This window comes from Balaenoptera borealis (genome assembly GCF_965194805.1).
Source record: "Balaenoptera borealis genome assembly, chromosome: 10".
Classification (NCBI taxonomy): Eukaryota; Metazoa; Chordata; class Mammalia; order Artiodactyla; family Balaenopteridae; genus Balaenoptera; species Balaenoptera borealis.
The window spans coordinates 102,648,560-102,675,924 of record NC_138874.1 but is presented as its reverse complement, the minus strand read 5'-3'; the positions used below and the strand labels follow the sequence as shown (position 1 = coordinate 102,675,924).

At 42.3% G+C, this 27,365-nt stretch overlaps 1 long non-coding RNA gene across 1 annotated transcript; it reads left to right on the top strand.

Annotated features, from left to right (window-relative positions):
* The first annotated feature begins 3,378 nt into the window (after nucleotides 1-3,378).
* LOC309636295 lies at nucleotides 3,379-11,845 on the top strand. The gene is made up of 2 exons (XR_014249385.1): nucleotides 3,379-3,459; nucleotides 3,778-11,845. It is a non-coding gene; the product is annotated as an uncharacterized lncRNA (long non-coding RNA).
* Nucleotides 11,846-27,365: the final 15,520 nt, after the last annotated feature.

Sequence of the window (27,365 nt, the reverse complement as noted above, 5' to 3'; positions counted from 1 at the left end):
GTATATTTATATTTGAACAAGGGTTTTCTTGAAGCCCTCTGCCTCAACCAAAAGTAGCAACTCTAATGGTAAGCATTTCAGGCTCTGTGACAGTTGGGTGGGGGCGTGTGGGCTTGGGCGATAACTGTAAGCAGCGTTCTCAATCCTACCACTCAGGCAGTACCCTGCTCCTCTGCCTATATATAGGGCCAGAGCATGGAGTTTCCTGTTCATAAAATCTTAGTACAGATTTGAAAACTTAACACGCCTACATACATATCAGGGACTATCCTTCCACTTATTTTCTGACACAGGGTGTGAGTGCAGATTTAGAAGGGGTGATGGTTGTTTACCCGGGACAAATGAAGCACCTTTGGTTGAGGATGTAATTACAGAGGAATATGGCTCCCCTTCTATTTCTAGCCCAAATTGTTCCCAATGAGACAGTCATTCCATTTCCAAAGCAAGACCTTCCCTACATCTTTGAAATTGGAAGCTACATAAGGATGAAAACAGGTATACAACCCTCACCTGTGTTCCCGTTCATCAAGTAGAAAGATGCTGCTTTCAAAGTCTTGTGGTGGCCACTTTCAGCTCCAGGTATCACTTTCAGCACCTCTTATTTTCCCAACTGTTCCGATGACCCTGAGAGTTATGGATTTTCAGGTTTAATGCTTTAGACAGAAAGTACTTCTGCGGTTGGAATCAGCAGGAAGACTCTATGAATCATTTCGAATATCCGAAACGACAGTCAAAGTAGTTATTGGAACATTGCAGAAGTTGTTTATTGGACTTCTGACTCGTAGAGAAGCAAGGAATTTAGCAACAGATTTAGAGCAATAAAGCATGGTAATGTTTATTCACACTTTGTGCTGCCAACATTAAAATTCAGCTCTGTAAGTCTCTGACTTGGGTCCTGAGCAGAAATCATCTCATAATATCCCTCCGATGTGGGTTGTGTGACAGCAATTCTGCAGAAAGTTGGAGTGAGGCATAGATTTCAGAGAAGTCTTTTGAAGAGACTGGAGATCAGGAAGGGGTCTGGAGGGGGTTCTGAGATCAGGAAGACCCAGCTGAGCATCCTGAGGCCTCCTCAAGATCGAGGCTGAAGCTCACCTCACACATTTACCTCTACCCGGCTCTTATTTCGAGCTTTCCTTTTATTTACCACCTTTTGCCGGAAGCTGGACTGCTGGGCAGAGGAAGAGAGCAAGATTCTGCCTCTGTTCCTAAGCGGCTCACAGTCTAGTGGGGGTGGAGACAGGGGGAGGGTGACGTGAGACAGACAGATGAACAACTGGGCAGTTCAACCAGTGGCCAGAGTTACCCAGGTGACAAGGTGGGGTGGGGGATGGGGAAGGGGTTCTCGGCAAAGACAGAGCAAGGCTGCGAGAGCTGCGCGTAACTAACCCAGCCAACCTCCATGGAAACAACAATATGTTGCTGCTCTTTAAAAAAATGGCATGGTGGGCTTCCCTGGTGGCGCAGTGGTTAAGAATCCACCTGCCAATGCAGGGGACACGGGTTCGAGTCCTGGTCCGGGAAGATCCCACATGCCGCAGAACAACTAAGCCCGCAAGCCACAACTACTGAGCCCCTGTGCCACAACTACTGAAACCCACGTGCCTAGAGCCCATGCTCTGCAACAAGAAAAGCCACCACAATGAGAGGCCAACGCACCGCAACCAAGAGTAACCCCTGCTCGCTGAAACTAGAGAAAGCTCGCGCGCAGCAACGAAGACCCAACGCAGCCAAAAATAAATAAATAAATATATTTAAAAAATAATGACATGGTGATTAAACTTCATCTGGAAAAATAAACATACCAACAGAGTTAAGAAAGTTTTGGGAAAGCATAATGAGGAGAGGAGGAGCCTTAAATATTAAAGGAGATCTGAAAGCTACTTTGAAACACTATGCTCTGGGTGTAAGAATTGATAAGTGGCTAGACAGAACAGCACAGTCAACCTAAGAGAGACCCCAAACATTTAAATACTTAGTAGATCATAAAGGAACCAACGGAGAAAGATTTGGATTATTCAAAAAATGATGGGAAATTTAGTTATTTGTAAAAGATGAAAACTACAGCCTCACCTGATAGATTAAAATACATTACAGTGGATTAGCATAAAAGTCAAACTTGAAGCCTTTTAAAATCAGAAGAAAATATCAAAATTGAGCACTTTCTAAGGGCCACATCAATACAATTAATTATTATGAAAAAGAATGAGATTTTCCAACAAAATAAAAGAAGTTCTTAAGTGTCTAAAGAAACAATATGCACCCAAAAACGCAAATGACAAACTGGCAAAAATATTTTAACACTGTGATAAAGGGTTAATATCCTTATTTTACAAGCAAACCTTACAAAATATTAAGAAAAAGACTGCACCAAAGGATATGAACAGAAGTGCAGACACCCAATAAACATGAAAGAATGTTGAATCTTAGAGATAAAGAAAGAATGCCCAATAAAATTAAAAGATAGCATATTTTCACCGATCGAAATAGCAAAGATTTTAAAATAAGGGACTTAGGCAATAGGTACCATGAGCCTCGAGAATATGTGTATTACCTTTGACCCTAAATTCCACCTTTAGGAATCTGTCTGAAAACTTGAATTTTGAAAATAACAGTCCCGTTTTTTAACTTACTTATTTTATTTTTTAAATTTTAATATTTTTAGTCATATTAATAATGTAACTTCACATGTATATTTTATTTGTTTTATTAAGTCCTATTTGTCAAGATAGAAAGCTATAATATATTTTAGTTAATAGGTTAACACTTTGATTTATAACTTCAAGTAGCTGGACATTACTAATTAGCTATGTTATTTATGAAATAGCTTTTCAATATTATCACATTAAATATTATATTTGCTATGCAAAGGAAGCACAAGGTAATCCCTTTGGAAAATTTTTAACTCATCAAGTATAGTAGAAATAACCCCATTTTTAAAAAAGCAAACTCTCCTTCCATAAATTTATGCTAACTGTGGCCAAAACCCACAAAATTATATCTGATTAGTCTCCTCTTTTATGTCATTTTACAATATTGTAAAGAGAAACGGTTTGCAGTCAACTTGTTGAGTTGCTAGTACTGTGACAACAGGCAAGTTACTTAACCTCTGTGAACCTCAGTTTCTTTTTTTAAATTAAAAAAGAAATTTTTAATTTTAATTTCTTAATTTTAATTAAAAAATTTTTTATTTTATATTGGAGTATAGTTGATTAACAATGTTGTGTTAATTTCAGGTGTACAGCAGAGTGATAAGTTATACATACACATGTATCTGTTCTTTTTCAAATTCTTCTCCCATTTAGGTTATTACAGAGTATTGAGCAGAGTTTCCTGTGCTATGCAGTAGAACCTCAGTTTCTTAATCTTTAAAATGGGATTTTGCTGTTAGATTAATTCCCTAAAGTATCAGAGGGCAAATAATAATTGCTCAATAAATGGTAGTGTCATGGTTTCCATGTTTCCATGAGATCATTCTTTTTTTTTTTTTTAATTAATTAATTAATTTATTTATTTATGGCTGTGCTGGGTCTTCGTTTCTGTGCGAGGGCTTTCTCTAGTTGGGGCAAGTGGGGGCCACTCTTCATCGCGGTGCGCGGGCCTCTCATTATCGTGGCCTCTCTTGTTGCGGAGCACAGGCTCCAGACGCGCAGGCTCAGTAATTGTGGCTCACGGGCCTAGTTGCTCCGAGGCATGTGGGATCTTCCCAGACCAGGGCTCGAACCCGTGTCCCCTGCATTGGCAGGCAGATTCTCAACCACTGCGCCACCAGGGAAGCCCTCCATGAGATCATTCTGTTCCAACACCTCAACATGTGTTTGCTGATTTGATTTGGATTAACAGGTAAACCACCATTCCGTGTTTAGGAATCTGGTAGAGAATAGAAATCTGGTAGAGAGAAGGAAAGCATTTTGGAAACTTCTAAGGATCTTGGTGTTTGCTGAAGAAAAGCCAGTGGGCACCATACAGAATAAACTAGTCCAAGCGCTCACATGGAAGAAGGAAGCAGGGGCTCGTGGGAAATGGTGAAGTGTCAATCAGCCTAGACAAAAAATTAAAAAAAAAAAAAAAAAGCAAGAAATTGGCCACACCAGTTTTCAGGACATATCTATCCTGAAGGAAGTCACCAAAAATATTGCTCCACTTGAGCTTGAAAAAAACTGTCCTGAGGTTTTAGGATGTACCTGTCATAGATACATGTCTTCCTGTGAGAGACATTCATCATTTGTGTCAAGATAAACTTGCCCACTGGTGCTTCTGCGTGATGCAGGAGACTTAAAACTGGTGCGGAGACTCGGTTAACAGGACGCTTCTGGGTGGGATGACCTCTAGCTGGCTCCCAGATTCCCACTAAAGAAAGGGGAACAGCCTGTCTTAGAGCTGGAAACTAAGGGTGACTGGCTGACATGTGACAGGAACAGGGAGGGATTTCTGTCATCTACAGCTTAGAACCGACCTGATTCAAGGAAGGTGTGATCTAATCTGGGACTGACTCCGTAATGCAGACATCAGACAAACTCCCTGCCCCCAGAGACCACAGCTCGTAAAACTTCAAAGCCCGACCCACCATATCTGTGAATTCCTGGGGCTTATATTCTCATGATCCCTTCTGCCTCTGGCCCCTCTGTACCTCATGCAGCCCCTGCTTGGCCCTCTATCAGCCTGGCCAGGAACTCAAACCCTTCAACACTTTCCACTAAGAATTCACTCAGCCCAGGCACTTCATGACTTTAGTTGTCTTAACTCAGTTGTTCTCCACTGGGGGCAATTTTGCCCCCCCCCCGGGTGACATTTGGTAGTGTCCAGAGACATCTCTGGCTGTCACCTCTGGAGGAGGTGTGCTAGTGGCATCTACTGGGTAGAGGCCAGGGATGCTACAGTGCATAGGAAAGCCCCCATGACAAAGAATTCTCAAGCCCCCAATGTCAATAATGGTGACATTGAGAAACTACCTTAACTGAAGGTGTGAAGGTCATGGGGCTGGTGGCCTCACGCAGTGCATGGGTTTCTGCCATCTCTATGACTTCCCTTTCTCCTTTTCCTGTCTCTTCCTCTCTCTTTCTCTCTCTCTCTCTCTGTTGCTTCTCAGGAGCAAAACAAATTCCTCTCCCTGTCTCATGGTCTGCAATTCAGCAATCATCTTTAGTAGTAAAACTATGCCTTTGGAGTCTCATCCCCTTTACCAAGCAGCTGGTCAAGTTATTTCTTCCAAATACCACGCTCTCCTTAAGAGGAATTCTGGTAAATACGATTCTACTATCTTATTAAATACACATGTAAAGGGACTACTTACCTGGGAAGTGGAAGAGGCTTAGACCCTCACCAATATCTGCCAAATTTGAGGGTGAGGGCTGGAGAGTGTGTGTGGGACAGTGGGGGCAGGGAAGGGAGGGAGAGAAACACCAAGCTTCAGCCGGCCCTTTAGAATCTTTGGGGAGCAGTCATGTCCAGCTCCAGCTCTTGGAATGGACAGCGGTCTCAGGCAGAGTCAGGGAACGCGGTGCTGCTGGCTCAGAGCTCAGCTGCATCAGGCAGAGCGTGTATGTCGCTGTGAACATGAGCAGGGGTCTCTGGCATGTAGGTGAAACCCACTGCCCAAGGACTGATGGAGCTGCCTTTCTTCCTTCTTTTCTCCCAGCCCCCTCCATGCTCTCTGACGAAGCTGCTGGACCTTTGACCTAGCAAAGTGAAACTAGACTCAATCTCTTTACTTGCGTAAAGAATTCAAACAGGTGACCCCATCGTTTTGAATGATTGCACCTCAGCTCCCAGCCCTCCTCTCTCTCTGGAAGGCTCAACTCAGACAGAATGCATGAAACACAGTGGGACTCCGCACTTCTAAAGAAGGGGACCCATCCCAGGAATCCAGCAAATATGCAAAATAAACTATGAAATCAACTCAGTGCAAAAAAAAAAAAAAAGCTAATTTGTGTTCTCAGTAAGATCCAAGAGGACATGGCTGCTGGAAAAACATTCAAAGCAAATTCGAGGAGGAGATATCTGAGAGCAGAAGAGGCAGCCTGGAGATGAAAACTGTGATTTTGCCATATTACAAACCCCAGTGGAGGCACTGGGTACCATAGAAATGTAAACCAGGGCAGGAGAATATAAGGTTAGGAAAGTCTCCCAGAACCCAGAGGAAAAATAAAAAAGAGATTATGGGGCAAGTTTAAGAGCAATAAATATTATTTCAAAAAATGATTGGGAAAGAGAAGAAGGTGGAATGGAAGCAAAAGGGGGGGAAGGACACTCTGAGAAGAGGGGACCAGAGAGGATGGAGATCTTAGAGAGAGCGAACACAGATCTTACGAGAAAGTGTGACGCATCCCGAGAACAGGCAGAGGTAAGCCTTATAAAAGCAAGATCCAGTGAAGAGCGAGACTTGTCTGGGCCCTGCCCACTCTGGCCACCAGCCTCTTGACAGCAATATTTAGACAGTGTCTGCACAGCCCACACATTCTCCTCTAACCTCCAAGATTTCTCTAATCTGGAACTTTAGGTAGACAATAAAAAAGATCTGATAAGAATAACTAGAAACCACTGTTATTAAATGAGAATTGCAGTTTACTGCAATTAACTGAAGAATAATTTATATTGTATGTAAGCATTTCATGGACATATGTAACCTGCTCTTCTGACGTAGATGATTAGTGTATTAATTCCCTGGGCGTGGGGCGTTTGGTAGAAAACCCGGGATTAGGGTGGCTGAGAAAACAGTGCTTATTTTTCTCTGGTCTGGCTTCCTCTTCCGCCTGGCAGGCACTGCTCCTCCTCTTCTGCAGGTCCCATGCTGGTCTGACAACCAGGGTGGTCATTATGAGTCTCGTTTTGCCGATGCTTTTGTTCACAATTTTTTTCTGTGTTTTAAGTGCAGTCTTCTCACCAAGGCTGGTGCTGAGTCTGCCTGCCTGTGCTTGCTGCCTCTCGCCCGTGTGTGATCTCGGTGCTCTGTCCCGTGTCTGCCTGCTATAAGGTGCAACGTTTAGCTCTTTAGAGTGTGCGTACGCTATGCCAGTGGAAGGGGTTAACTGCTTTATTTGATGGGTAAAATCAATTCGTAATTGGAATGTGAGATGAAGATGTACCCACAGAGAGCTGGACTCCGTGACACGCCCCATGTAACAGCTTAAAACACGCTCCAGGCTGCTGCTCAGGGTTTCCCACCAAGTAACTCATGCCTGCTCTCATCTGGGCACAGAAGCATCGCTCAGTGCTGTACCAGCACCCAAGGTTTGTCACCAGCCCCTGGAGAAGAAGCTCCAGGGTAGTGGAGGTGACCCCTAGCTCAACAGCTCTGAAGTTAACAAAGGTGAACCTAACAGCCAATCGGGAGAAATTGACCAGGAGATTGCAGATCCTCTGCGGAGGCTGGAAAACCCACTCAATTCCTGCCCACTTTGGCAGACCCAGAAAATTCCTGTGGCTTTGAAGTCATGAGTGGGAAATGAAATGGACTTGGGAGTCAGACAGTGCTGGAATGCCTTCAGAAGAACAATTGAGAAGAATAGATTATGGAGATAGGGTTGAAGGACTCCTACTTTTCATTTTTATTCTTATGTACTATTTAGTTTATTTTACCAGGTACATATTTTATTTTACTATATATTTAAGCTAGTTAAGACAAAACAAAATAAAACAAAAAGGAATTGCTGGCCAGGATGGAAGTGGTGGCAGGCTCAAAGCCTAGGAGACGAGGTCTCTAAGTCATGTAGGTTCCTGAGTCCACCAAAGCCTGACGTGAATGGTACATTAACCAGGAAGTAGGAGCTAGCCTGGAGCCTTGAGAAGCCCAAGAAGCCTTGACTGTGGTTTTGATGTCAACGCGTACAGCCCATGTCCTTACAAGACCGAGTGTGGTAGATTATCATGGCAGTTGTCCTTAGTGAACTCCACCTCCACACCCTTGGGATACTCCTCCCACAGTGACTCTGGCTTTGGCCACATGACTTGCTTTGGCCAATGGGATATCTGCAAACATGGTATGGGATGCTTGAAAAGTTTGTACTGAGGTTTGCCTTATCAGAATGTTCCCTGCCTGTTAGAGACACGTGACCCAGTTGACAGCCAACACCAACCTCCAGACATGTGTGTGAGGCCATATTAGACCACCCAGCCCCAGGTGAGCTGCCAGATAGATGACTTCAACTGCACAAGGGACTCTAGGCAAGACCAGCATAAGAACCACTAGCTAAGACCAGCCCAAACTGCTGACCCACAGAATAAATAGAACGGTTGTTGTTTTAAGCCTCTAAATTGTGGGTCGTTTGTTATGTGTTAGTATTTAACTGATACACCTGTCAAATGTCTCCTTACGTTTGCACCTAGTACCTTGCTCTACACATACTATATGATCAATAAATGAATCCTCCTACGGCTTTTATTTAAGGGGGTACAGAATGAGAGAATGAAAAATAATATGGAATAGTGAGAGTTGGACCTCTCATCTCCTGGTGACTCCAGTTTATCTCTAGATTGGAGATCTTGTCTTATATCACTAGGTTTAGGTAAAAATAGATGATGTTGATGAGTTCTGTTTTTCCTCTAATTGTATTAGGAGGTCAGAAATGTGTTTTCAACACTCGAAGGAGAGAAGTTTACCTGTTCCCTACCTGCATTCTCCCCTTCAATAAGATGGTCTGAGGGCTTTGGGGAGAAGCCTGGGTAAAGGGTTCATGTCACAGGATCCCCCAGGCTACTGGGCTGAGTCCCTCCTTGGGAACCCAGCAGGCAGTGCTGGTATGAGGCATTGCGCAGAGCACATGCCTAGATGCCACCAACAAACTTGCAGTGCTTTCCTCCCTTCCCAAGGAGAAGAAAGGAGGAAAATCATGCTTAATGCATGGCACTGCAACTGAATTTCATGAGGAAAAACATGGCTTTGTAATTTCAAAGTAGAGTCTTTGGTACTCCCAGACAAGTAGTTTGTCTTTTGGCCCCGTGTTTACATGACCAATTATTTAAATAATTTGTTAATGATTGCGTTTATAATGATTGATAAGTATAATTGAAAAATGAAACAAGCAGACTCTATGTTAACTAGAGCCCTTTTTCTCAGAGTGATTTATTTAATGAATCATATCTTTCTTATCTCTTCTCTATGGAGAGGCCAACCTAGCTGCAATTCAGGTTTCTCAAATATGGTTGCCCTATTTGCACCCAAAGAAATGCAATGCATGCACAGATCTGTCTTAACCTCTGAGGAAGGTTAACCTTTTCTTCTTTCCTGCCTTGCCCACAGCGGAAGAAGTAGCAGTCACTTGAGGAAGTTTACTGTGCAGGTGCTACTTCTAAAAATCTTTCAATAGCCACTACGACATCAGGGGCAAACCCCAGGACAGTTTTTGCCCAAGTTACCATTGAATGGCATCCCAGATGGAGTACTTTCTTTTGGGGCATCCTAGGGCTGCCATCTGGGTTTATGTCCTTGGTTAGCTTGAGACTTTTTGGGCACATCAGACTTCGCTATGATTGGACATCAAAGACTTGAGCTTATAGGACCTTTGGATGTTCAGCTGAAAACCTCCTTAATAATGGGTATCTCTGATCATTACACACAGTTTCCAACTTTTTACTTATTCAGTAATGAGTCAATCAGTAAACAACTGCCCATTTTGAATGATCCAGTTTGCTAGGTGTAGTAAGCTACCAAAGAAAAGTAAAGTTTCTGGTCAAGCACACGAGTGTTCTACATATTAGAAAAATAAAGTCGAATCAAGAAAGGTAAGAGGAAAAAAACCCAAACTGAATGCAAATAGAAACAAATGAGCCCCACTGTATTGCAAAGGAATAACACAACCGTGCTGAATAGGCGTGGGAGAGGGGAGAACAAATCCGGGTGATTTTGAACATAGTGACTGTGTACCCTCAGTCCGGGAGGAACAAAACCTGCCAATAGATCTTGAACGCTTTTCAGTAGGTTTGTTTTGTGAAGTGACATGGGTGTGGCAACAAGTGTCATAGAATTGAGCAAATGAGTAACTGTGCCAATATTGGGGGATCCGGAGTCCTTACTGTGGAGGAAGGGATGTGCAAGTATCAAATGGAGGAAAGCAAGGAAGCACCCTATGAGACTGGTCTGGAATCAGGTGCCAGTGAAACTCATGATTTCTACTCTTCACTTCTGAGCTTGTTTTGAGTCTTTGATCTCTTGCCTCTGTATCTGGGTTGATCCCATTCCCATCACAGGGAACTTCTTTCCTATCACTGCAATGTATTCAAACCATTCCTCTTCTCCACCATGTCTTCTATCTTCTTTCTCCCTGGATGGGAGCGATTTCTTCTTCTCTGAACTTCCATGGTTCCATAACTGAAATTCCATAACTGAAATTCATGAAAAAGCACATTCATGTCTACCTTAGAATAAATTATTTGTGGGTGTATAATCTTACCTACTATAAGCACTTTTTGATGAAGGACCAATGTCTGATTCTTTTTTGTTTCTCACAGGTGCCAAGGAATTCAATAATGACTTACTCAATGAAAGAAGAAAGGAATGATTTTAAGGAGAATAAATGCAACGTTTTGCAAAGATCTGAAAATCTAACTGCACTTGGACTAGAGAGGGAAGATGTGCCCTGATGATAAATCGTGTTTTTAACAAGCTCATCGTGGGTCCACAGTGTGATACAGCATTCAGAAAGCTAGTGAGGTTGCAGGACACAATGGCAGAGGTGTAGCTTTAGAACAAGAGAGGTGATTGGGCCATTAGCAGACTATTTTCTAATGTTGGGTTTTTTGGTGTTGTGTTCAAGTTTTTTTTTTTTCAAGTATTTTTTAATCATAATTTAAGAGCACTGTGAACAGCATGGTCAGAGCCATGTCATGGGGAGAATAGGATGAATACATTGTTTGGACTGGAAGTGAGACTCCTGGGGAAGGGAAGGGGCCAAGGAAAGGGAAGATGCACAAAAATTGTCTTTAAATATCTGAAAAGAAGCTATATGGCAGAGGGATTCAATTTATTTTGGGTCATCCCGGGGAACAGCTAGAAGGTCAATTTTGGTGGAGATTGGTGGGAGGGAGATTTTTGTCTTGGCAAAAGGAAGGACTTTCTGAAAAATAGGGTTATCTAACTAGGAATTGGCAGGTTGGGTCAGGTATTAATTTTCCCCCTCTTGGCAGTGGTTTGGAAGAGCGAGACAGCAATGGGGTACAGGTCGGGATCAAACTGGATGACTTCTAGATACCTTCCACCTCTAATTTCCTATGACTCTATGATGCTAATGAAGAAGAAACCCAAGAAACACTGAATGAACAAGACAGTATGTGACTGAATGCTCAAACACGATGTATAGCCAATGAGTAGGAGAGGAACCAGGAAAGGAGCAGTAGGGTCCTTGGGCTGGGTGTCATGGAGAAATTTGGTGGAATGAGTACAGGGAAGGAGGGATGGGACCTTCTGGCTGAAGGTCTGGCAGAAACAAGGGGGAAGGGCTGTGCACAGTGGTGAGGTGGAGCTGGGGACTCGAGGCCAAGAAATGATGTTCTCTTGGAATGTGGGGTCGAATTGTGCTTTGAAAGTTAGAGGAATTAAGGCAAAAAAAAAAAAAAAAAAGAAAAAATACAACCAGGCCTTGGATTTGGAGCTCTAGCTTCTTATTTCTGTCAATTACTAGCTGAGCAACCATGAGTCAGTCACCTTTTCTGGACCCTCACTTCACCACTTTGCAAATAAGGAGTCCAGATGAAATGGCTGAGATTCCTTCTGTTCTACAAGGTAGTGACTCTGAGATACATTATTGGCTGCCATTGTAGATTCATGACTAAAGGAGGGATATGAGAGGAGTATTTTAGGAAGATTAATGTAATATGCAGGGGAGATTGAAGGTGGAAGAGACTGAGGTGGAAAGAACAGCTGAGAGGCAATTCCAGTCACTGTTTCTCAAAATAATATCATTCAACTTTAATATTGTTTATTCAGTTTTATGTCAAAGTGCCAGGAAGCACGAAGTTTGGTTCCTCTATACGACCTGACAACTTGGTTTCTGGGTCAAATTAATTTCCTGTCCTCCTGAGTAATTAAAAAAAATGCAGTGCTGGTACAATGACCCTAAACGCGGCATCAGGGACCTGAAAATTCTGCGAGTATCTCTTTTTCCTATTCTTTCAAGAGCACGGTTTCAACAATGGCTCACTTAGCAGAGTGTTTCTCTGTTACCACATCCTGCAAAATATTCAGCACCATCCACAAAAGTATTGAGGCAGACAGAGGAATTTTAGCATGTCATTTTTTCTCAGCAGTTCAGCAGAGATGGCCTAATCCAAACCTGGCTGGCCATCAAGCTAAGAATACTGAATTCTTCTCCCTGTCCTTTTTCCAGCAGGCACTTTGTTTGGGGGTGAAGTTTCATCCTGAGTTATTGAAGAGTTATGGTCATGACACTTTGCTCTGGTTCTTAAAATAAAATGCTTTCCACAGGGAGCTGAGTGCCCGGGGCTGCTCCCTGGAGACGGAGACTCCTCTCAGGGTTGCTGGCTTGCAGTTGGACAGACTGAGAGGGAAGGAAAGTCACGGCCACCTTACAGTGACCTGTGGCTGGCAGGGGGCGTGGGTGGGATGGAAGGGGAGGAGAAGAGTCTTTGATTGCCGTGACTGGGCGCTTCAGTGAGCTAGAAACACTAATGAGAGAACCATTAGGTTGTAGGTCAGTGGCTGGAATGTCTTCAGAGCGGGGCCTGACCATGATGTTATGTGATGGGTGCCGCCCAGGGACTCACCAGGGAGGTGTGGGAAGCCCAAGGTGACCTAATGAGCTGAAGAGGAGAGCCTGGGAGGGTCGCTGGGAACACCCTCTGTCAATCACTCTGGATGAGCCAACCCAGTCTCACATCTGCCTTTCTTCCTTTTCCTTCTTGGTTTCTTCCCCCATCCAATGCTTGAACGGAAAACAGATTTGTGAGAAGGAGGGTTTGGGAAACAAAGTCAAGTCCGGGTGGGGTTTGAGGTCTTTCTGATTGTTTCAATTTCTTATTTGCATCAAGCCCCAGACTTGGTGGGTGAAATCAGAGTGAATTGTGGGTTCATGCACCCTTATCACTTTAGGCACAAAGTAGCCTCTTTTTTATTTTTCTCTTATTGACGAAGTGTGGTCCATGGACCAGTGCTGATCTGTGGGTGTTTTCATTTGTGTTTGTTATTTTACTACTCTACAATGAGATAACCACAGAAATTAGGATAAAGCTTCTAGAAATGTATACAACAATTTGGCATTGCTATGACATCTACGCACACTTTTATTGTGTTCTACCAATGCATTGGCCACCAATGGACTGGAAATTTTGAAAAAGGTCCTCTACCGCAGATAATGTGAGAAGCACTGCTTGATGCTCTATTACTTCATCAATAAAATGTTTCCTTAGTGCCTATTACATGCAGGTGTCAGTTCTAGGGGCACAAACCCCCAAGAAGTTCACAGTCCTGGCTTTGTATGGCTGGCTAATGACTTGAGGGTGATGGTCTAGTCCTTCCCTGTGTCAAGGTACATTCTTGAAGGAAATGTGCCATATCTTGATCTTCTTTGGTGTCTACCTAAGTCTCTGGCACAGTGCTGAGAACAGAGTAGACACACATATGTACTTGTTGAATGAAGTTATTGCTCTGCATTAGTGGGAAGAAAGTTGAGATAAAAATTTCAGAGCAGTATTTGGCTACAGCAGGTAGGTGATCTCTTGCCTTTCTGCCTCCCTGCTCTTTCTTTTTTTTCTTTTATTTAAAAATATTTTTTGGCTGCTCTGAGCACCTTGAGCGGCTTGCAGGATCTTCGTTCCCTGACCAGGGATCGAACCCAGGGCCCAGGCAGTGAGAGCGCTCAGTCCTAACCACTGGACCGCCAGGGAATTCTCACCTCCCTGTTCTTCCTACACCCATTCTGAGATAAACTTCAGGGCACACAAACATGGACTGGAAATGGCTCTACTGCTGACCTGAACTAAAAACCCAAATCTAAAAATGACTGGAATCTATAACGAGTCGTCAAAGGAAGTTAAACTCTTGCTAGGCAAATCATATAGTCTTGTTTACCTGTTAATTATTTAAAAAAATGTTAGGGGGTGACTGGAGGCAAGGGTTCCTAAATAGATACGTAAACCTTGGGTGCCAAGAAATGGTGCATGAATGATTTCATTGTGCTGCTGAATGGCAGGAGCACCCAACAGTCTCGATAGGAATCAAAGCACAGGAGAGCCTTAAAGAGACCTTGGCAGTCAGCTGCCCCTCTGATTCTCTTATTTCACAGCAGAGGAACTGAGATGCAGAGAGAGTAAGTGGCTTGCCTTTTGGCAATAAACTGTAACAATTTTCAAGGATTTATGATGCAAACATAACTTACTCTGAGCTAGAGTTTGATAATACAGAGTCTCACCATTAAAAGGAACTCAGACGCAAAGGAAAACCTCAATGATTTGACATTTATTTAGGTCAGAAGAAGGCCAAATACGCAAGTTAGCAAGAGTGTGCGTCTAAACTTGAGAGAGAACTTATCATGGGAAGTATCAAGCTGAGAGCATGAAGCTATGAACCCTAGGGCAGAGTGAAGAAAAAGGGTTTAAGATCTACTGGAAATTGTTTCCTAAGTCCATTTTTATTAGTGTAAATGTAATATAGCATGAAGAGCTCCCCTAATCTTCAGGGTGGCCCATGTTTGGACCTTTCTGACAACACGCTAGTGCAGAGTTTCTCAGCCTTGGCACCATTGACATTTGGGGATGGGTGACTCTTTGTTGTGGGTACTGTCTTGTGCATTGAAGGATGTTTAGCAGCATCCCTGGCCTCTACCCAGTAAATGCTACTAGATCCCCTGTTGGGACAACTGAAAACGTCTCCAGACGTTGCCAAATGTCCCCTGGGTGACAAAATTGCCCCCGGTTGAGAACCACTGCCTAGTGGTGTGGTTACTTATAGCTGTGGTAGAACTAAAACCTTTCCAGTGTGTTGTTGCTCAGCATCATTAGTCATTAGGGAAATGCAAACTAAAGCTACAGTGAGGTATCACCCCACACCTATAAGAATGGCTATGTTTAAAAAAAAAGACAATACCAAGTGCTGGCAAGGGTGCAGGAAAACTGGAAGTCTTATACACAGCCAGTGGGAATGCAAAATAGTGCAACCACTTTGGAAAACAGTTTGACGGTTTCTTTTTTTTTTAAATTAATTAATTAATTAATTTATTTTTGGCTGTGTTGGGTCTTCGTTTCTGTGCGAGGGCTTTCTCTAGTTGCAGCAAGCGGGGGCCACTCTTCATCGCGGTGCACGGGCCTCTCACTATCGCGGCCTCTCTTGTTGCGGAGCATAGGCTCCAGACGTGCAGGCTCAGTAGTTGTGGCTCACGGGCCTAGTTGCTCTGCGGCATGTGGGATCCTCCCAGACCAGGGCTTGAACCTGTGTCTCCTGCATTGGCAGGCAGATTCTCAACCACTGCGACACCAGGGAAGCCCCTGACCATTTCTTATAAAACTAAGTATACTAAAAACTAATAAAACTAAAAAAAAAAAACTAGAGAAGAACTAAAGAGAAACATTGAGAAGTAAATGCTAAGCTTTTGTATCACTTATTGTGTAACTTTACTGGTGAGAGCAAAAGAGCTCTTTAGCTATTTCCGCCCCCCCTCCCCGCCACACAATGTTAAATTATATAAAAATATATGTGAAAAGGTTAAGGGAAAATAAGTTTGTGAACCTGTACTTTTCAGATTTTTTTACCTACACACTCAATGTTCCTATGAGGCTTTGCTTAATGACAACAAAAAAACCTGAACATATACTTATTATGTGAGCCAGAGGTCCCACTCTGATGTATTTATGCAAGTAAAGTGAAAACTTACATTCACACAAAAACCTGTATGTAAATGTTGATAGCAGCTTTATTTGTAATTGCCAAACAACTTGAATGTCCTTCAACTTCTGTATGGATAAACACTCTGGAACATCTATACAGCGGAATACTACTCAGCAACAAAAATAACGAACTACTGATATATACAACAACATGGGTGAATCACAAATACATTATGTTAAATGAAAGAAGCAACAGAATGTGTGATTCCATTTATAGACATCCTGGGAAAGGCAAAATTGTAGGGACAGAAAATAGATTGTGGTCACCAGAAGCTGGAGGTGAGCAAGAGGGTTGCCTACAAAGGACCCAGGGAAATTTTTTTGGGTGATGGAACTCTTTGATATCTTGATTGTCGTTGTGGTTACCTGGCTGCATGTGTTTGTCAAAACTCGCAGGACTATCTACTAAAAATTACATGGAGGACTATCAATTTCCTCCATGTAATTCATACATTCTACTCTATGTATTAATTTTAAAGCATGAAAAGATGTGCCAGGGTTAAGAGAATTAAGTAAGCTAAAACAAATACAGTTCTCAATCTTTTCTAAGCTGAAAACTCATACTATTCTTAGTAAACTAAGTAGAACACAAACAGCAAAATGTTGTTTCCATAGCAAAGGCCCAGACATTGTGCTGTAACATTCCCCAGGTACACCAAATGGCCTGCACAGTACGTGGCACACATAGGAAAGAGGTAGTCCCTGTCCTACAGGTAAAACAAACCTACCGTACCAAGCTCTGGCCCATTAACTGGCCTCAGGCAGGTCTGGCTCCTTTCTGTTTCTCTTTTATGTCTCTGTTCACACATTTCTCCTTGGAAGAAAGAATGCCCTTCTCTCTCATAATCTCAATACTGTATTTCCCAAGTCCCACTTCTTTACTGAGATCATTTTTTTTTTTTTTAAAGTATCTTACCAGTGTACTCCGGAAAGCAGATGCTAAGATGCACTTTGGTTACTTTTTTTTTTTTTTTAATAGAATTCACGTCACGGTCTTCATGATAGAATGTATTTTTTTAAAAAATTTATTTATTTATGGCTGTGTCGGGTCTTCATTTCTGTGCGAGGGCTTTCTCCAGTTGTGGCAAGCGGGGGCCACTCTTCATCGCGGTGCGTGGGCCTCTCACTATCGCGGCCTCTCTTGTTGCGGAGCACAGGCTCCAGACGCGCAGGCTCAGTAATTGTGGCTCACGGGCCCAGTTGCTCCGCGGCATGTGGGATCTTCCCAGACCAGGGCTCGAACCCGTGTCCCCTGCATTGGCAGGCAGATTCTCAACCACTGCGCCTCCAGGGAAGCCCGAGATCATTTTTTAAAATATCACAGGCTGTATCTTCTCTCTCTTTCCTGAACTCCTGCAGTATTTATTGCCTGCATGGTTGAGCAGACACTTCCCATATCATTTTCCTTAAACCTATTTATTTTTCCGTTCTGTGCAAATATATGCATGTCCTGTATTCACATGTTGTTAGAGGGGGTCCTGAGCAAGTGTCTAATAAGTGTTTCACGATGACGATGATGATGATGATGGTGATGATGATGATGATGATGGTATCAAAGCAATGGACGGCCTGGTTCTTTTCCGGTTTAAGGATATACTTTTGCTTATATTGGGGTTTTATAAAAGGCCAGATTTGGCTGGGAGATGCAGTGGAAAGTGGATCTAGAGGGACAGAAGGAGAATATCCAGCATTCCTCTTAATCACCTCAGTGAGAGAAAGTTATGCAGATGAGAAATCAAGAATTTTAATTGGTAAATGTACTCATCTTGAGATAAGAGTGTGTGTTTCCAGCCCCGCTAAGCCAACTTTACGGCTGGGGTTACAGTTCCCCAGAGAGAATATTTTCGCCTGTACCCACACTGAGCTGCCAAGAATAATGATTTTAGGTGTAAGACTAAAAAGTTCTCCCAGAAAGCTGTCTTCAAGGTCAAGGGGACCATCTGGAGCTGAAATGAGAGATGCACTGACAGGCAGGGAAGGGCTGAGTGAGGCAGAGCTCACTGGGGGATAATTGGCGTCTGGCCCCCCATGTTGGAAAGTCTTCCCCTTATCCTTACTGTTCTCCATTTATTTTCTTAAAGATGAAAATGCAAAGAAAATATCAGTAAAACAAACTGCAATAAGAGAAGCTATAATAAAAGATAATGTACTAAAAAATAATTTCAATACAGTAAAAAATGAAAGTCCACAAAGGTCAAGACTTCTGTCGTACTGGAAAGTCTAGAAGATACAAACCAGTGACCTAGGTTGTTGAAGCAAAAAATCCAAAAGGATTCTTCTTGGGTGAAACTTATAGAGCGCCAGGTAAAAGGTCCAGTCAAGGCCTAGCAGAGGGCTTGGTCCAAAGGGTCTCTGGCTATCCTTGTTCTTTGGTTTCAGCCACAGGTGGGCATCTGAGGCTGGAAACACCCACAAGGTTGTGTTCAGGTGTGCATGGTCAGGCCACTCAAGATGGCTGTTCTCTTGCTCTCTGTCCGTCCCCTGCTTGACCAGTCCCTGCTTCACTCACATGACTATCCAATGCTCTTAATTATAGGGCTTAATTAGTCCCGGTAACTGATGAGTCCACCTGACGTCAATTCCCCTATAAATGGGAGCCGCCTTCTCCCCCCACCCCCTCACTGTAGTAAAGACTGCTGCCATGTCCTGCCCGTTGTCTGCTGCGCATGGTGGGGTGTCGCTCCAGGACGCTTTGTGTAAGATCCCCTGTCCAGTAAATGATTGATCTCTGTCACTTTCTGTGGGTTCTTTCTTTGGTCTCATGGCTGAGCAACTACAAGTCTTGTAGGCCTGTGCTCTATAGCCCAGCAAGGTGTTTTCCCCAGAAAGCCAAAGATCAGCAAAATTCAACTGAAACTGTGATCAGACCTCTCCCTCTCTCTTTAAGCGGCTCTACCCCCAGCCAGGGTAGATTAAGCCCACGTGAAACCTCTTATACATAGGACATAACCCTTTGGATTTCCAACAGGCAGAGTGTTGTCTTTGCTGACTTCCATTGAAACCCCCATGGCCTTGGTCAGAAGTTTGTGGGCAAAATAAAAAGTGGATCATAGAAGGAACTGCAGAATGTTACCTAGAAGGATGAGTTTAAATGCCTACAAATATTTATTCTATTTCAGTTCCCTCTGGTATCCCTCTGGTATCAGTTTATCAAAACTCAGGCGTCTTCTTCCCTCCAAAGTGGATGACACACTGAAGATGTTTTCTTGAAGCAAGAAGGGGTAAGTCTGTCCTCTGAGTTCCAACTCCCATGAAATTTGAAAATGATAAAGTGACACACTGGAATTCAAGCTTGCAGATCCCACATTTACTAGTTACTAACAGATAATAATGCTGGAAAGATTGTGGCTTCAAAGAACATGTTTTGGAAATTATGTAAGTATTTATACAATGGATTATGAAAACCTTTTAAAAACAAACTTGGGTATTTACATCACAGACCTTCAGACTCCAAAAAGTTGTTATGCTCTGTATGTCAATTGCCATTCGCTAGCATGAAGTCTTTTAAAAAATATTGCCTTGCAATGAAATAATGAGAGAAAACCACAAGAAAAATAAGGTTCATGAGCCCTCCCTCCAGACCACTACTCTGCATAATTTAAGGGGTAGATAAAGAATATCTATCAGTGTAGGGAAATTACAAACTGTGACAAGAAGTAAGGATAGAAAATGGAAGCAAGCCCTAACATAAGTAAACTGAAACTTCATAAAAAGGGAAGAACGTATTTACTTTTTCCCATTTTAATAAAATTTGTGGGACAAGGGATGAAATGATTTAATTCTGGGAGGAAAAACATGCACTTTTCATCTTCAAAGCACTTTCATTTGAATAAAATAGTTCCATGAAATTTAAAAAGTATCTAGTTTGATTAGCACTCATTGTAATTTTTCAAAATGTTGTGCTTTTTAATTTGATAGATCAGAGACCCTCATGATACACTTGAAGATCAATTAAGTGCTTTTAATGTCTTTTGTCCATAATAATCATCACTTTAATCTTTCATTATCTAATAGGAACATTTGCATATGGGAATCATTCTTTTTTCTTTTCTTTTTTAAAAAAAAATAGTTCTCTAAACTAGTGGTCACTGGGACTCTGTAACATGTAGAATGCTGGATCTCAAAACAGATTGGCTGGAAAATAGCAGGTTGTAGATTAATACCAATAATATAATGTCTATAACATTTAAAAAGTAACAAGACAATATTCTATGATGTATCTATGCATGGTATAGGCACAAAATCTTGGGAAAAGATGCGTATTAAATTCATGATAGAAGTTGCCTCTGGGGAGGGAGAGGGGGAAATGGTGCTGGGCTGGAACTCAAGGGGCTTCAACTTTATTTTATTTATTTATTTTTTTAAAAGCTCTTGAAACATGGCCCAGTGTTAATATTAATAAATTCTAGTAGCTAGTGCCAAATAGATATCTGTTGCCAATTATCTTTACTTTTCCATTTTCTTTATCCTCCTGTTTAATAAAATGTTAAATTTTAAGGCAATGGAAAAAGCCCAGTTGAGTTCAGTCAAACTCTATTATGGATTTGCCAACCATAAATGAAGCAACTGTTCTGGGGAGGGAAGCAAACATAAAATCCAATGATAGAAAAATCAAATCTGACCCTTTGTATAAGGTCCTTCTGTTTCATTCTTGGATGAGAATGAGTCTGACTCCCCCAAAAAGAACCCTCCAGGGCTGCTGTCAGTAACAGCACTTTCTGTTGTTTGCACCTCCATGGACCCAGTTTTCCCTTTCTTTGCTCTTGTACCCCTTTCTCCTTCCTGGAATCCCCTATCCATGTGTTTGTTGGCATAATCAACATAACAGTTCGCAGTAAAAAATTTTTTTACTGCACTACCATATAAGGTTTGGGAATATAGGCGAAACACATCAAGGTAATTATAAGTAAGATTCTACCCCATTTAGTCAATTTATCTTTATTCAGTTGAACTTGCTAATCAGGCCTTTATTCTAACATCAGATTTCTTTCTCCTGCTCCTGTCTATAGCTGAAGCCAGGACTCTCTTAATTCTCTTTGTCACTGGGCAGGTGAGAGCTTCCTGTCTGGCAAGACCCTATACCAAATGGTTTTCAGGCACTCTGGTCTCCTACTCCCCACAATCCACTTGATTTAGCTGCCTTTGTTTTCTGAGCATGTGTCCACTAGGACATTCTCTCAGCTACTGCCATTGGCTTTTCATCCTGTTGTACCTCTGCCAGGTCACGTTTTTATTCTGTTCTGGTCGGTTTTCTAGGCCTTCAGTTTGGAAACTCCTCATCCTGTTTCATGGGTGACTGGTAGAAGGATTTTTCAAATCTGCGTATATTTAGGGGAGATTTATAAAAAAACGGCAAATATGCTGGAATTTTCAGAAGTATAGACATTACTACAGAGAAAAGAAAAATAGAAATACAGAGGAATACCTTAGCCATAGGGGTGAGCAAAAAAATCGATTTCTAGTTCAACCAATTAGCAATCCATTTTAAACCTATTCCTTAGAATCTATCCACACCACCCAGGGAAATAATCACCAGTGAGACGATGTTCATATGGGACAGGGACGTGAAAAACATCTGACTCTGGGACTTCAGCTCAGCTGCTCTGGAAAACAGACTTTAGAGGTGATCAATTCCAACATGAGATTGGTGTTTAGACTGGATGACTGTTAAGGTCCTTTCAACTCTGGGATCCCATGATTCTATGAACATAAATTGTTTTCTAGAAAGAAATTAACACATCAAGTTATATTTGCACCCATTTATACAGAGTGACCAGACTTGACAGAAGTTCCAGTTAGTTTACCGACTTATTTAAAAAAAAAAAAAAAAAAACAGGTCTTGCAGCAACAGGGGTTGGACTGCTTCATGGAAAAACTTATCTGCAGCACTACAAACTGAAAAAGGAATTTAGAAGGCCTCTGTGTATGGTCCTCTCCCAGCCGTGCTTGTCTTCTCTTCTTTAAAGTCTGATGTTGGCTGTAAAGTTTATCAAGTATTTTCTCTAGCAGAGCTTGAGAATCCTTTCTGTGGCATCAGGGTTCCCAGCAGATGAATTTCAGGGGATGGAGGGGGAGGGGGTCATCGTTATTTGGATTCCAAAAGTAAAATCGTAAGAAAAGTATTGTCCTAGAGAATACATTTTCAAAATTACATCTAAGGGGCAAGTAAGTAATGAGAAAATAATTTTGATTTGCAACAAAAAGCCCTGTTGTGGCTATAGTGACTGCATTTCTTATTGAATAATTCAAGGATATTAAAATGAGGTTCAAATAAGAGGAAAACCTAAATGCCAGGAAGAAAATGCTGACTGATGTCTTTAGCCTGATGTCATAGCTTCCCATAGAAAATTGTGGACTTTTGTTTGAGTTTTAACCAAGAAAATGGTAGCTCGTTTTATATTGTAGATGTGTATCTGAAATGTGATTATACAATAGACTTTGATCAATTGAATCACCTTCTGCACACTTTAACACTTGATGACTCATCACATTTTCCTCTAATTATTCTTCTGAGTGCAATCAGAAGGTTAGTTCTTTGGAAAGGTTTTGGATGTTAGTATTCAGCCCAGGCATATAGATAGGCTTCAGTAAACATTTAACAATTTGCATTTCCGAGATGCTTTGTATTAATTTCTGATTGTCAATTAGCCAGGACTTTATTGCCCTCCATAACCCGCCCTGCCCCCGCAGTGGTTGTTAATGATGTGTAATGCAATGTACTAGGGACTGCTATTTAAAGGTCTTCTGCTCAATTGAATTCAATAGTCTACTCCATCCTAGGATTCTGTGGATGTGGAAGTTTGAATTTTCATAAAGCAGGGGAAATGGTGGGAAAATACTGCGGGGGATAAGACCATGAACGTGAGTTCGGTAGGGTACGCTCAGAAAGAAAAGCACATATTCCATCATGCACGAGAACAGAAAAAAGTCATGGCCTGAAAAAGGAAATGGGGTGAAATAAAAGAAGCTACTAATATTAAAAAACGTGATCTTTAATCAACAAGTGCAGATGTGTCCTTGGATCTTGCACCTTTGGACGTCTTGAGTACCTGCGATTACCCAGGACATCGTGGTACCATGTGGAGTTAGGGAGAAGGAGGCCATGGAATAAACCCCAACCTTGGCTCCCCAACTCAAGCTGGGGTTTGGAGAGTCGCTCTCTTGCCTGAAACCCAAGCTGCCACCCACCAGACAAATCATGGCGTGAATCAGAGAGCCCAGTGGGAGGGGCCTGGGGAGGCGGAGTGCCCATTTCAGTATCCATAAAAGGGCATTTTGGTGTCCTAGGTAGAACAGTCATGTGAGGAAGAGAAGGTGGGCTCTGGAGAAAAGTGCTTGGGTCCCCAGAGCTCTGACAGCCACTTCCCAGCTCTGGAATCTTAAGCAGGTCATTCGCCCCACCAAGCCTCAGTTTCTTCATCAGGAAAATGTGCTGATACAGGACTTGTCTCACAGTGTTCTCTCAGATTGAGCGATGTGACCCATAAGAGCATGTAGTGTAGTGCTAAGTAAAATAAGAAACACTAAAAAAAAAATTAGCTATCATTTCAAAGCATTTTCCCAAGTTATGCATTGTTCCTGAGGCATTACCCTATTTTTCCAATTCCTACTCTAAGACAGACCCCTCTCCCCCAATGCATAGCTATAGTTATTAATATGACCAGGATGTACACAGGGTTGTAGTTTCTTGTGACAGGGATGTAGTTTCTTGTGGGCCAGTAGAACTGCTTCTGTTAAGGGCCATAACACTCCCTTTCCTTATGATTTGCCTCTGACTGTGGCCCTCTCTTCCCCAACTGAGGTGTAGTAATGAATTCAGATAATTAACATCTCTTGCTGTCACTAGGTTTTCCTATTGTTTATGGTTTTCTGTTGTCTAATGACTACACGTCTGGGACTCCTATTTTTAACAAACATTTAAAATCTGACAGATGACAGCTCTTGGGTTATAATTGTTCATTAAAAATAAGACTCTCAACAGGTAGCTGTTAAAACAGAAGGGAGACTGACTTCTTAGGGAGGGTCACCTGATAACAGTGATTATTTTGACACAGCTGGAAAAACCGTATAAGAGGAACAGAAAATACCCAGTCAACACCAGTGCTCTCAATCAAGGGAACTAAGAGCCATAAGTTTTGCAACCGACTGATGCAGCAGTGGCAATGCCAAGACTCTGCTTCAGTCTGCCTGCACCCTGTTCTGAAGGGGTGACCTTCTTGGAAGTGGGTGAATTGACCCGGCTATTTCTGGCAACAGTTCCGGTTCTCAGGCTCTTTATTCTAACAGTGCCACTTCTAAAGTAAGAAATATGTTGTCTGCCTGATACCAAGTCCTCAGGGCCAAACACATTCTTTCAATGATGGAGGGGAAAGTCTTGCATACATTGGACAACAAACTAAAATATAAAGAAGCGAATATAACTTTTTCCTAGCTATTCTTGGGCAACTCACCTGACTTGAAGCTGATGTACCATCTTTTCCCAGAATGAGGAAGGACACACACACACAAATGCAAAACACACATTTGCATGCATATGTATATATATTTAAAAATTCTAGAACCTATACTTTTCTTACCTGTTATTATATAATGTTGGAATTGGCTATAAAGAAGAAATGTTTATCTGTGAAGATATAAGAAATAAGTCTAAGGAAAACTGTAGACATTATTTGTCCCTTCCCTACCATTATTTTCTTACTTGTTTTGTTGTATTTTTGTTAGTAGTATTAGAAAGTTTTCACTTTTAAATTCTTTCCAGAGGTGTGCCAACAATTCCTACATCTCTGCATCATGCCATACCCTGAAACCCAAATCTCTTTTCTCAGCTGCTTGGTGGACTTCTCACCCTGCGTGTCCATGTCAAACTCAAGAACCTCCAACCACACATCTGACTCTGTTTCCTTGAACTTCCCCCACCCCAACCCCCAACAAGACCTGCTACTGGTCTTGCCTTCCTTTCTGTGATTTTTGGCTTTCTCACATCGTCTTGACTCACTTAACCCATCTCCCCTTTTCCAGTCCTACTCACCTGTCCACCCCTCCTGTTTTTGTCAAGTACATGCGATGGAACTCAAACCTGACTCGAGAATTCATTTACTTAAAACCTTCCATGACTCTCTTTGTCCTTCAGAATGAACTCCAAAATTCCTGGTAAGATCTATATAAACTCCTTCCCGGTCTAGCCTTTTCCTGTTTATCGGGAGTCTTTTCCCCCTGCACTAGCCTTGGCAGACTTACACTCCAGCCATGCATATGTTCTTGCTGTCTTCGGAATCCAGCCTATTCTTTCTTGCCTCCCTGCCTTTGGAAAGTTCTCTCCTCTGCTTGGAATGCCCTTTTCATCTTGGCAAAAACTACAAAATCAACCAAGTTCCAGCTCACTTGATACTTTGTAGGAGATGCTCTTCTTAATTATCCAAGCCTGTTTTAGAATCTGTTCCCTTTTTGGCGGTCTCATGGTAAACCTTGCGTAATTCAATTAGGGACTTGCATTGGCTGCTTCCTCCACCAGGCTGTGAGCTCCTTGGGGGCCAGGATTGGCAACGGTGTGTTTCCATTACCTAAGATGGTACCTGGCTTCTAGTTGGAGTGCAAAAAATGTTTCTGGACAGAAAAATATAAATTAACCCGTTAATTTTGATCTCTTAAAAAACCCATTAGAGAGTTACTGGGTTTGCCTTCTAGGAGAGTGTGAACTTTCAGGAAAACACCCTTGGTTAAAAGTAGGTAGTTAACAGCTCAGTGGAGCTAGGAAAAGATCTTAGCTGTTACCCTGTTCAACCAGCAGCCTTTTTCAAATTCAACATTGTGGTGAAGAGATATAAAATGATTCCCCCAAACTTACTGGGAGCAGAGGGTGTTAGAACCCATGCAGGTCCCTATACCTAGTTTGGGGGCCTTTTTTTCTGATGCTTCCGTTGGAAGTGTCCAGAATAGGAATTATTTGCAATACTCTCCTGTCATAGATTTAACCTGCCATATAGATGTGGGTAATTCTACAGGTCAGACAAACTGCTAGCTTATATAAATAAATACTGAAACAAAAACTGTTGTACTTGAGCCCTAGGCAGTAAATCAGGTTGAAAGGGAGTAGCTAAAAATGTCAACGGCTCTGCCCATGAAGGATGTTGGAAGTCATAGGATTAAGAGAAAAGGCAAGTAGTCAGACAGAGAATTTAGGCTTGATGAGGTTCAGATGATCAGACTTTGGGGCTGCCTATTTAAATAATGTGAACCTTTTTGGTTTAAACTCTGTGGGTCCCTCATGTCCCAGGGGATTTTATGTCCTTCCTCTGAGCAGGAAAGCTCCGGGTGCCATTGGAAAGGCTGCTTTCTCAGCATCCCGAGAGCCACACCCAGGGTCCTCTCTGAAGATAAGGAACAAGTGCAAAACAAAACAAAAATTCATCTTTGTCAAACCTGAGAGAAGGAATTGAAATTAGAATTTGGGAGCATGGATTTATTAATTTAAAAGATTAGGTGAGTATGTACTGAGTGCTAAGGATGGCCATCCTTGTTTTCTAGATGAGGAAGTGAGGCTTGAAGAGGCAAATAATTGGCCTAAGTTCAGATCCAGTGACAGAAAACCTAAGACCCAGGTCTGCTGGCATCACAACCATTCTGCTCTGCTGCTTCTTCATTCAGTGTGGCAAAAATACTTGGGGCTTTTTACTGTGGCTGAATTCATTTGCCTATGCCAGGAGAAGTGGAACCCAACCCAATCATGGAAAGGGTTCTAGAAAGCAAGGCAGAAGACTTGGTTCTAGTTCTGGCTGAGATTCACCATCTAGGAGCAAGTGTTTAGTGGGAATGGTGGTGAGATTTTGGGAGAAAATAAAGGATTTGTTGGGTGTAGGCAATGGTTATGTGCTTGACATATAACCATAGCACCTCTGAGGCCCCCTACATCACACGTGACAGAACTCTTAGGGCCTGGAACTGAGACTACCCATGTCAACATGACTTGCTTGTTTGTTCCAGGAACCCTTCCCTCAGGAACGATAAGATTGTAAACCAATAATAATTGCACAGTTTGCCTCAGGAAATTCCTGCAGATCAGTTTATCCAAAGCAACAGGTAAACAGCCGGCTATTCAAACAACAGTTAGTTAGTCAAGACCCCCTCGCCCTGCTGTTTCCACTGATCCTATGATGCTACGAAATCTGCCCAATCTCAGTCAGCTCCACCTTGAAAGACCTGCTGTAAGTCACTTGAGACCAGATCCTAAAACCCTATAAATATCCATTCTGACTTTCTCCTCTGAGAAATGAAGATTTTGTCAAGACGGCATTCTCCCTTACTGCACCAGGTTCTGATAAATTTAGCTTTGCTGTTATCAACAAGTGGTCTGGTGACCTTTTGCGGACTTCCAGGCCCATTTTATTGATGTGGAAACTGAGATTCAGAGAGAGTGAGTAAATGCATTCAAGTCACACAGGCAGTAATGTAGACTAGCGGTAGGCCAGAATCTGGCAGAACCAGATTCAAATCTGGACGTCTGCTCTCAAGACAAGGTTACCATGAAAGCCTTCACT